The sequence below is a fragment of the Panthera pardus genome, unplaced genomic scaffold (genome assembly GCF_024362965.1).
Source record: "Panthera pardus isolate Hobbes unplaced genomic scaffold, ASM2436296v1 HiC_scaffold_26, whole genome shotgun sequence".
NCBI lineage: Eukaryota > Metazoa > Chordata > Mammalia > Carnivora > Felidae > Panthera > Panthera pardus.
The window spans coordinates 3,603,092-3,613,909 of record NW_026526832.1 but is presented as its reverse complement, the minus strand read 5'-3'; the positions used below and the strand labels follow the sequence as shown (position 1 = coordinate 3,613,909).

The 10,818-nt window shown below is 46.9% G+C and overlaps 1 long non-coding RNA gene across 3 annotated transcripts in view; it reads right to left on the bottom strand.

Annotated features, from left to right (window-relative positions):
- The window catches only part of LOC109264616 (uncharacterized), a 31,779-nt gene that overhangs the window by 16,033 nt on the left and 4,928 nt on the right, over nt 1-10,818 (bottom strand). The gene's annotated exons all lie outside the window — the stretch shown is intronic.

The following is a 10,818-nucleotide window of genomic DNA, read 5'->3' as shown; positions in this document are numbered from 1 at the left end:
TTTCTGTTATGCACCCCAGCTGTAACCCACCCGTGAGCATTATTTGTCACACGGGAAAGAGAACCCGGCCCTTATTCCCCCGAGCTTACCTCTTCCACGTAACCAAGGTAAAGTGAGAAGCCTTGGCCTGCAGAGGACAAAGGTCAGAGCTCAGACCTTTATTCACAAGCCCTGTGGTCTTGGGAAGGGACTCCTGAACCCAGTTTCTTCTTATCTGTAGAATGTGGATAACTATACTGCTCCCCGAGCCTCTGTGAGGAGGGAAGGAGGGGATATACGTGGCAACAGCTAACATTCATGAAGCTAATAATTTTTGAAGTTTTTTTTTAAGTTTACTTACTGATTTAAGTTTATTTCAGAGAGAGAGAGAGCACAAGTGGGGGAGGGAGAGAGAGAGAGGTAGAGACAGAATCCCAAGCAGGCTCTGTGCCATCACCACAGAGCACGATGTGGGGCTCGAATCCACAAATCGCGAGATCATGACCTGAGCTGAGATCAAGAGTCAGATGCTTAACCAACTGAGTGACCCAGGTGCCCCTTATTTATTTATTTTAGAGAGAGAGAGAGAGAGAGAGTGAGCTTGCATGCACAAACTGGGGAAGAGCCGAGAGAGGAGAGAGGGAATCCCAAGCAGACTCTGCACTGTCAGCGCAGAGCCCAACCCGGAGCTCAAACCCAGGAACCGCAAGATCATGACTGGAGCCGAAATCAAGAGTCAGACGCTTAACTGACTGAACCACCCAGGCACCCTGAAGCTGGTAACGTTGTGAGGTGACCATACAAGCACACTGGCTTCAGTGCACAGAAGGGAGATGGAGGTGATGAGTCAGACTGGGCAGAGTAGGGTTTTCCCTTTGTGAATCCGTGGAAAATAAAGCCATGGTTAGAGGGCCCTGTCATGGAAAACCTCAGCCAGCCGGAACCGGCTGCATTTTGTCCTGCAGGCAGTGAGAGCAGGTGAAAGACTTCCTAAAAGTAATGGTTTAGCTGATTCTTCTGGCCTAAAGTCTGCTTGGAAGTTGAGTGAGGCTGGAGGCTGGGAATAGGGGTGAGCAGCTGGTCTTAGAAGGCTGAGAGAGGAAGGGGCAGCAGGTATGAGAGGCAAGCCCTAGGAGTTGTCAAAATGGGGTCTCTGCATGCTCCGGATGTTTCCTCCACTGCTTCTTTCTCCCAGTCTTTGCCCTCTGCTCCTGGTCCTTCTGTCTCCACCCCTACCCCCACCCCTTATCAGCCCTGTGTCCTTCCACCACCTAAGGAGGCAGGCAAATGAGGCTCAGCAAATGCTTCAGATGATAAAGATGCTGCCCGGTGGGCCTCCCTGGGTACAGCTGGTCTGGTGGGCATTGATTGGGTCATGAGCAGGGAGGGCAGGCCCGCTTTTTCTTTAGTATGGGAGTGAGAAAAGCCGCTGCAGGTTAGACCTCACAGGAAGCTAGAGCCAAGTGACAGCACCTGACAGCAAGTGCAGGACAGCTGGGTGGGTGAGAAGAGAGGTGACACCCTAGGGCTGCTGGGGCCCGTTGCTCCTTCTACTCCAGGCCAAGGAAATCAGGTCACCCTGTTCGCTTGCCAGACACTGAGGGACCCACTGCTGCCGTTGGGGAATCAACCACAAAGTAGTCATGGAACGGAGCACCTGGGGGATTGGATCCGTCTGCTAGGCGCGGGACTTTGGCTCAGCTCATGATCTTGTGGTATGGAAGTTCGAGCCCCGCGTCAGGCTCTGTGCTGACAGCTCAGGGCCTGGAGCCTGCTTCAGATTCTGTGTCTCCCTCTCTGCCCCTCCCCTGCTTGCATTCTCTCTCTCTCAAAAACAAATAAACATTTAAAAAAGTTTAAAAAAAGAAGTATTTGTAGAATGGGGTGCCTGGGGGCTCAGACTGTTAAATGTCTGACTCTTGATTTCAGCTCAGGTTCTGATCTCACGGTTGTGAGATCGAGCCCCACGTAGGGCTCTGTGCTGGGTGTGGAGCCGCTTGGGATTCTCTCTCTCCCTCTTTCTCTGCCCCTCCCCCACTTGTGTGCATGTATGCGTGTTCTCTCTCTCTCTCAGAACAAACAAACAAACAAACAAACAAACCAAAAAGAAGTATTCATCGAAGAGTGGCCAGGACAAGGCACCTGGTTGAGGATCTCAAACTGGTGACCCACAGGTCTTTTTACCCTGCATATGGGTTTTCTTTGGCCAACTCAGGCCCTCCCACTCTCTTTTATGTTATACTCCCCCTTTTCTCCCTCTCTACCTCATATATTTGCCTTCTTAGTCTCCCCCCTGAGCTTATGAATTTACCAACCCCATCCTAGAAGGCACAAAGAAATACAAAGATGTTCTGGGAGCTTCTGATATTGCTGGGAAAACAAGACAAATACACAGGCCAAGAGGCTGAGCCTGCCAGACCCAATGTGTGGGGCAGACACCTGTATTTTGGAGCTGTGTCTACAGAAGAGATCTTTTCCCACGGAGGTCATAAGAAAAGGGTGTGTAGAAGCCAGGGGCAACTTGTTGGAAGAGAGAGGTCTCGATGGAGATGAGATAAGGATGCTCCCAGATGGGGACAGGCCAGGGGAGTCAGCCTGGAGAAGGTGCTCAGGCAGCACGGGACCTCTGAGGTGTTTGCACAGGGCAGTGATGATGAAGGCACAAGACGATCCAGGAAAGGTAATGTGGGTGGGAGCTGAACTGGGGAGTAATGTTGAAGATGTAAATACTGGTGCAGAGTGGGAGTTGAAGGATCCAAAGGGTGCCAGGCTTCAAGCTTCAGAGCATCTTAGAGATGCTGCTCTAGTCACTGAGAGGGAAGTCACAAGAAGGCAGCTGCTTGGGGTGGGGTGTGAGAAGCTGACAGAAATTTTGGTTTAAATGTGTTACATTTGATGAAAGAAATATGCAGCTGGCATTTAGGACCAGGAGATGGAGGTGGTGATTTAGGGCTGCAGTGGATTAGATGGGACTCCTGAGGGAGATGAGGTGGGGCAGGGCGGGGAGAGTGGCGGAAGAGAAACCAGAGAAGGAGACTAACGTGGAATTGGAGAGGTGGGGAGTACACAGGTGTGGGCAGAGAAGACAAGCGAAGATCGAGGTCTGTTAGTAATATCCGCAGTGGGAGCTTCAGGAAGCACAGAGCAGAAAAAAGCCGGGAGGTTGAAGCTAGGAGGTGACAGGGATTTCTGCTGCTGTGGAGAAGGGGGTGACCTATTTCAGGGTCAAGGAGACCTGGTGGAGAGGAAGGTAGCAGGTGTAAACCATTATGTCAAGGAGTATGTAGCAGATAGAAGTCACCGTAGGAGCAAAAGGAAATCTAGGAGACAGAGGTGACAGAGGTGGGGTGCCTGGGTAGATCAGTTGGTTAGGCCTCTGATTCTTGATTTCGGCTTAGGTCATGATCTTGCGGTTTGTGAGTTCAAGCCCTGAGTCGGGCTCTGCACTGACAGGATGGAGCCTGCTCGGGACTTTCTCTCTCCCTCGCTCTCTGCCCCTCCCCCACTCATGCCTGTGCTCTCTCTCTCTGTCTCAAAATAAATAAGTAAACTTAAAAAAGAAAAAAGAAGAAGAAGGAAGGAGATAGAAGTGAGAACGGTACTGAGTCCCTCAAGGGGAAAGGCTAGAATGAAGACAGGACCCAGGAGAGGTGGAGGAGGTAGACAGAGATGCTCATCTTGGATTTCGCAACGTCTGCATGTCCTTGTCCCTCAATCTTGTGCCAGGTCCTGGGACCCCTCCGCTGTCCATGGTCCACATTCTTGTGGTTAGGCAGCAGACAGAAGTCGGTGGGGCCAGACTGGACACTCTCTAGGGATGGTGAGGGGGTTCTTCCCTCGGGACTGGGACCCAAAGCACCAGCAGTTACCCTTTCCCCTTCTGCCATGGATTCCCTCTCTTTTCTCTAGCACAGGGCCCTGGCAGACCTCGTAGCTGGATGCCATCCAGAGGGCTGCACAGAGTAGTGAAGCCTCTGGCCCCTGTTTTAGGTGCGTAGGCACCAGCAGGCAGACGGGAAGTGAAAGTGGGGTAACCACGAGGAAGAGGGGGCGAGGACTGGGTTAATCATCAGAATTCTTGGCCGCAAGCTCCCAGCCAGCCTTTGCTGAAATGGTGAGTGACTACAGATTGAAAGCTTTTAGCGGCAAAGTCTGCGTCCCTTCAGAGTCTGGTCACCTACGCCGAGCACAAGACAACCACCAAGCCAGCAGGCCCTGGTTGGAGGTAGAAGCATCAACAAGCAAGGAGGTGGCTGTGGGGATGACCTCACCAGAAAAGCAAACACACACCCCGAGGGGAAGGAGGGGCTTGCTCCCTGCTGGGCTGTGGGGGGAACTGTTCTGGAGAGTGCAGGCTGGAAAGACAGACAGATCTCAGCTGGGAGGGATGGTGTGAAGGGAAAGAGGCTGATGCCCAAAGGAGGGGGGCTAAAGTGGAAGGGGGAAAAGCCCATTGCTGGGGCTGAATCGAAAGGTTTCATTCTGACTGAGCATTAAGAGGGAGGTTGTGTTGATAGTGATCTGGGGACGTGTCATCTGAAGGAGATTTAAAACATCCTGAGCCTTGAAACTGGCATGTTCTCTTATATGCTGGGTTGGGCATATACCTGGTATAGTTTGGCAACATCATAGAAAATGAAGGCAGACAGCCTCTCCTCTGTTGTCCTGCCCGCTGCTCTCTTGCACTGTATCTGTATTCAATAAACTTCTGTCTCTTTAAAAAAAAAAAAAGAAAGAAAAAAAGAAAACATTCACATAGCCTATGACTCAGCTTATTCTACCCACACTAAGACACACATATTAAAAGATATTAAAAGAGGGCACCTCGGTGGCTCAATTGGTTGAGCATCCGACTTAGTCTCAGGTCATGATCTCATGGTTTGTGAGTTCGAGCCTTGCATTGGGCTCTGCGCTGACAGTGCAGAGCCTGCTTGGGATTCTCTCTCTCTGCCCCTTCCCTGCTTTCTCTCTCTCTCAAAAACAAATAAGTTGGGGCGCCTGGGTGGCTCAGTCGGTTAAGCGGCCGACTTCGGCTCAGGTCATGATCTCACGGTCTGTGAGTTCGAGCCCCATGTCGGGCTCTGTGCTGATAGCTCAGAGCCTGGAGCCTACTTCGGATTCTGTATCTCCCTCTCTCTCTGCCCCTCCCCTGTTCATGCTTTGTCTCTCTCTGTCTCAAAACTAAATAAACATTAAAAAATTAAAAAAAAAACAAGTTAATTATAAAAATAAATAAAAGATATTAAAAGAAGCAAAATGACATGCAAAGGTATCTAAGACAATGTTAAGTGAAAAGAACAAGTTGTATATTTGTGCATGGTAGTATTTTATTTGATTAAAAGAAGAAAAATGATGTATATTATATATTATAGAAAAATATAAATATCTTACATGTTTGTGTGTATCACAAGGAATTAAAAAAATTTTTATTATTTTTGAGAAAGACAGAGTGTGTGAGTAGGGAAGGGGCAGAGAGAGAGGGGACAGAGGATCTGAAGCAGGTTCTGTGCTGACAGCGGACAACCCGATGCGGGGCTCAAACTCACGAACCATGAGATCATGACCTGGGCGGAAGCTGGACGTTTAACCCACTGAGCCACCCAGGCACTCCAGGAATGTTTTTAAAAAAAATGACTTTATTGAAGTATGACTGACCTACAAAAAGCTGTACATATTTAATGTATCCAACTTGAATTCAGAAGGAACTGGTAATAGTAGTTATTTTGAGGGTTAGATTAGAAAATTGGGGTCCTAAGAGGGGCACTTTTTAAAAAAATGTTTTATTTATTTTTGAGAGAGAGCGAGAGAAAGTGCGCACGCAACTGGGGGAGGGGCAGAGAGAGAAGGGGACAGAGGATCTGAAGCAGGTTCCATGATGAGAGCAGTGAGCCCAACGCAGGGCTCAAACTCATGAACCACGAGATCCTGACCTGAACTGAAGTCAGACACTCAACTGACTGAGCCGCCTGGGTGCCCCTAGGAGGGGCACTTTTAACTTGATAGTCTTCTGTGTTAAAAAACAAAATTCAGGGGCACCTGCCATACAGAGCTCGCTTCGGATCCTCTGTTCCCCCTCTCTCTGCCCCTCCCCCCTTCCCCAAAATAAATAAACACAAAATAAATAAGTAAATAAATGAATAAATAAAAATGTTAAAAAACCCACAAAATTCATATCACCCCTCCCATAGTTGGGGTGCCTGGCTGGTTCAGTCAGAAGAGCATGCAATTCTTGATCTCTGATCTCGGGGTTGTGAGGTTGTGAGTTTGAGCCCCATATTGGGTGTAGAGATTACTAAAAAAATAAATAAACTTAAAAAAATATTCACCTGGGGTGCTAGGTGGCTCAGTCAGTTAAGCATCTGACTCTTGATTTCAGCTCAGGGTCATGATCTCACAGTTCGTGGTTCCATCCCAGCATTGGGCTCTGCACTAACAGTGTGGAGCCTGCTTGGGATTCTCTCTCTTCCTCTCTCTCTCTCTCTCTCTCTCTGCCCCTCCCCCACTTGTGCTCTCTTTCTCACTAAATAAACATTAAAAATTTCATCCAAATAAATGTAAAGATCAAACTGGCTTTGTTCAACAATTCATGAGTTGGGCTGCATCACATTTAGCAAATAGAAAAGAGCTCCAAGGAGCTGCACAAAATACAGTAAGGCCTTGGTTTGTGAATATAAATCATTCCAGAAATATGCTTGTAATCTAAAGCACTTGTATATCAGAGGGAATGTCAAGAACCATTGGCTCAGTTGTGTTCATGTGACGTTCCGCATCACGAACTGCAAGACATTGCTCATTTATCAAGTTAAAATTTATTAGAAATGTTTGCTTGTCTTGTGGAACACTCGCAGAACAAGTTACTCCCAATCCAAGGTTTTACTATAGAAGGATTTTATAGGCAGAAACAGGGTGGAAGGATGTGTGTTGGGGTGAGGGTGTGTGGAACAATTAGCAAAAGAAAAGAAAGGATATTGTGAAGCAAGGTCATCTTCCCTTGGGGTAAGAGCAAGGGTCTTATTAGGTGGATTACCTCATCTTCCTTTGGGGGATAGAGAGGGCCCATGTGACAGATGACCTCATTGGCGCTTACCAGAAAATTCCTGACTAACTGGTTAAGACTACATTTCTGGGGAAAGTTATAAATGCCATTAGGTTAAGGATTAAGCCCCAGTTTGGTGACTTGGCTTAGCATAAGTGACTCCATTTTGGGCCTGGGTTTTCTTTTTTAGTATCTGCATGGTGTGTTTTTTGTTTGTTTTTGTTTTTGTTTTTGTATGGTGTGGTTTTTAATAGGAGTGCATATTGTTCAGATTGATAGTTTCAGTGACCACACTTTATGAACTAGTCAGAACATAAGGCTGACAAATATGAATTTTTATGGGGACAATGGAATAAAATATTTTCTAATTGAGGTCATCCTAGAAAGTGAAGTAACTCTCTTTTTCTTCTCTCCCTTATCTGCCTGAAAGCCTCACTCCTGTAAACAGCTTCTCTGGTTTAAATCTAGAGGGAAGAACATTGGCCTTTGAGTTATTCATTCATTGAATGCCTGCCAGGGCCCACCTTGCCGTGTTCCAGCCCTACTCTCCTACTTACTATCTGGCTGTGGGCTCTTGGTCTTTCATATCCCTGTAAGATAGGGTAATGATACTTGCTCTGCCTATGAACCCTCCTAAAAGCATAAAGCTGAACTAAAATAAAAATGGCTGCACTAATGCTTCAGTGAAGCTTGATTTTAAAGTAAACCTTCTCTCTTCCGAAAATCTCCCTCCTCCCTTCTGAGCCTTTTCTTTCAGGAATCTGGTACCATCCTGAAAATCCGACTAAGGAGGCTGGGCAGCGCATGCACCATTCCTGTGAAAACTGGCTAGATCCTATATTACCCTATAACTCCCACGCCCCCACTTCTCCCCCCCCCCCCCCCCTTCCTCGGGGCAGGCTTACCCAGGAGGGTAAGAGCCCTACATACAAATTTGAAGTTTTTGTAAATCATGGTTGGGGCATTATCCAAGGTCACAGGTAAAAAATTAAATTCCCACCACAAGAGACTCTCAATGGTAGAGAACAAACTGAGGGTTGATGGAGGGAGATGGGTGGGGGGTGGGCTAGATGGTTGATGGGTGTTACGAAGGGCACCTGTTGTGATGAGCACTGGGTTTTGTATGTAATGATAAATCACTGAGTTCTACTTCTGAAACCAATATTGCTCTGTATATTAACTAACTAAAAAAAAAAAAAAAAAAAAAAAAGTTCGATTCCCAGGGCATCTGGCTGGCTCAGTTTGGGGACTGTGCAACTCCTGATCTCAGAGTTGTGAGTTTGAGCCCCACGTTAACTATACAGATCACTTAAAAGTAAAATCTTAAAAAATCTTAAAAACTCCCCCGCAAAAAAGTTCAATTCCCCCCAGGAGAGTTCAATTTCCTGCAGTTAGTATCCAAAATATAAAAACTTATACAACTCAATACCAAAAAATCAAATGATCCAATTAAAAAAGGGCAAAAGACATGAACAGACATTTCTCCAAAGAAGACACACAGATGGCCAACAGACACATGAAAAGATGCTCCATGTCACTCATCATCAGGGAAATACAAATTAAGACCACAATGAGATATCACCTCACACTTGTCAGAATGGCTAAAATAAAAAACACAAGAAACAACAAGTGTTGGCAAAGATGTGGAGAAAAAGGAACCTTGTGCACTGTGGGTGGGAATGCAAACTGGTGTCAGCACAGAGCCCAATCTGGGACTTGAACCCACGAACCATCAGATCATGACCTGAGCTACAGCTGGACACTTAACCAACTGAGCCACCCAGGTGCCCCACAAGACAGTATTTTTTTTTTAATGTTGATTTATTTATTTTGAGAGAGAGAGAGAGAGAGAGAGAGAGAGAGAGAGAGAGAGAGAGAACATGAACTGGGGAGGGGGGCTAGGGAGAATCCCAAGTAGTTCAGATCATGAGATTATGACCTGGGCTGAAATCAAGAGCGGAACACTTAACCAACTGAGCTGGCCAGGTGCCCCACTCTTAACTATAGAGAACAAACTGGTGGTTACTAGAGGGGAGGTGGGTGGGGATTGGGTGAAACAGCTGAAGGGGATTAAGAGTACACTTATGATGAGCACTGAGTGATGTATAGAATTGTTGGACTGCTATATTGTACACCTGACACTAATATAACACTGTATGTTAATTATACTGGAAATAAAAAAAAAAACATGGAAAAAAAAAGTTCAGTTCCCTGCAGATGGCAAGTATGGAATAAATTAAATGGACAGTCCCGAAATGGATGTATTTTGGGGTAACAGGAAATTGCCCTCAGGAAATAAAGTCACTTTTGGAAAATGGGAAAGAATCTGTGCATAATAGATGAGACCATCAACTCCAGAAGCATTTCATCCTAAAAGACAGCAAATGTGTGTCGGAAATTTGGGGACACCCAAATCCAATTAGTATCCAAATGTATTGCGTGCTTGCTAAATGCAGGGTGCCATGCAAACACTTTAGTTATTTGATCCCATAACAACCCTATTGTCTCCACTTTACAGAGGAGAAACGTGAGGCACAGAGAAGTGAAGTGATTTGCCCAAGGTCATCGCAGGGAAATGGTAGAGCCAGGATTCTAATTTCAGATAGTCTGACCTCAGAGCCTGTGTGCTGAACGGACTGCTCAGCTGAAGCGGTAGGAGCGCATGCTCAGGAAAGTAGGACTTAATATAGAAAAAAGGGGTGGCCTTTGAATATCCAACTGAAAAAGAATGTGTTAACATACTGTTTCTAAACTTACCAGGTAACAAGAATCATTATTCTTCCCGTAATTGCTTCTCAAGCTGTAATGTACATATGAATCACATGGTGACCTTGTTAAAATGCAGATTCTGATTCAGTAGGTCTGGGTGGGGCCTGAGACCATGCATCTTCCCCTTTGCTCCTAGTCTGCAGACCACACTTTATTTTTTTTAATTATTATTATTATTTTTTAAGTTTATTTATTTTTGACACAGAGAGAGGCAGAGAATGAACAAGGGAGAGGCAGAGAGAGATGGAGACACAGACTCGGAAGCAGGCTCCAGGCTCTGAGTTGTCAGCACAGAGCCTGACGCGGGGCTCGAACTCACAAACTGCGAGATCATGACCTGAGCTGAAGTCAGATGCTCAACCAACTGAGCCACCCAGGCGCCCCTGCAGACCACACTTTAAGGAGCCAGGCTCTGGGCAGAGGGCAAGAAGGTGCCCATCATTAGAAAAGGATTTGCCCACTGAAAATGAAGAAACTGGGTTCTGCTCAGAACCTCAGTGTCCCATGAAGCCGCTTCCAACAGCTAAAGTCCCACTTTGAGGCTCCAAACACCTGAACTTCTGGGCCTGCCCAGGCTCTGATCTCTCCCCCAAGTCAGACAGCTTTTTCCTCCAGCTTTACCCATGGGGCCCTGTGGAGTTCTTGGAGAGCTTTCTCTTGCTGAGGCAATCAGAAGACTGAGGGGGCTCTGGGCCAGCTGAGCAGGGAGCCTATGGAGAGCAGGAGGCTATGCCGTGTGGGGTAGACTCTGGGATGAGTGGCCTGGCACTCTCTTGTACTCTGGAAATGTTTGGTGAGAGAATGAACGATAATAAGGGTGTACTGGAAAATAAACCATGAGAGTACAGTAGTGGGAGGTGTGCGTGGTGGGGGCGGGGGGGCGGGGAGTAGAAGGTTGACTTTGCTTCCTTGGCTGTTACATTCATGGCCGGGCCTCGGCATGAAGTTCTAGATCTAAGGAGTTTGTGTTTTGTGAAGGCATGGGCTGTTCAAGCTCGCTGATCTGCCAGATCTATAGCAGACTATTTGTTGAG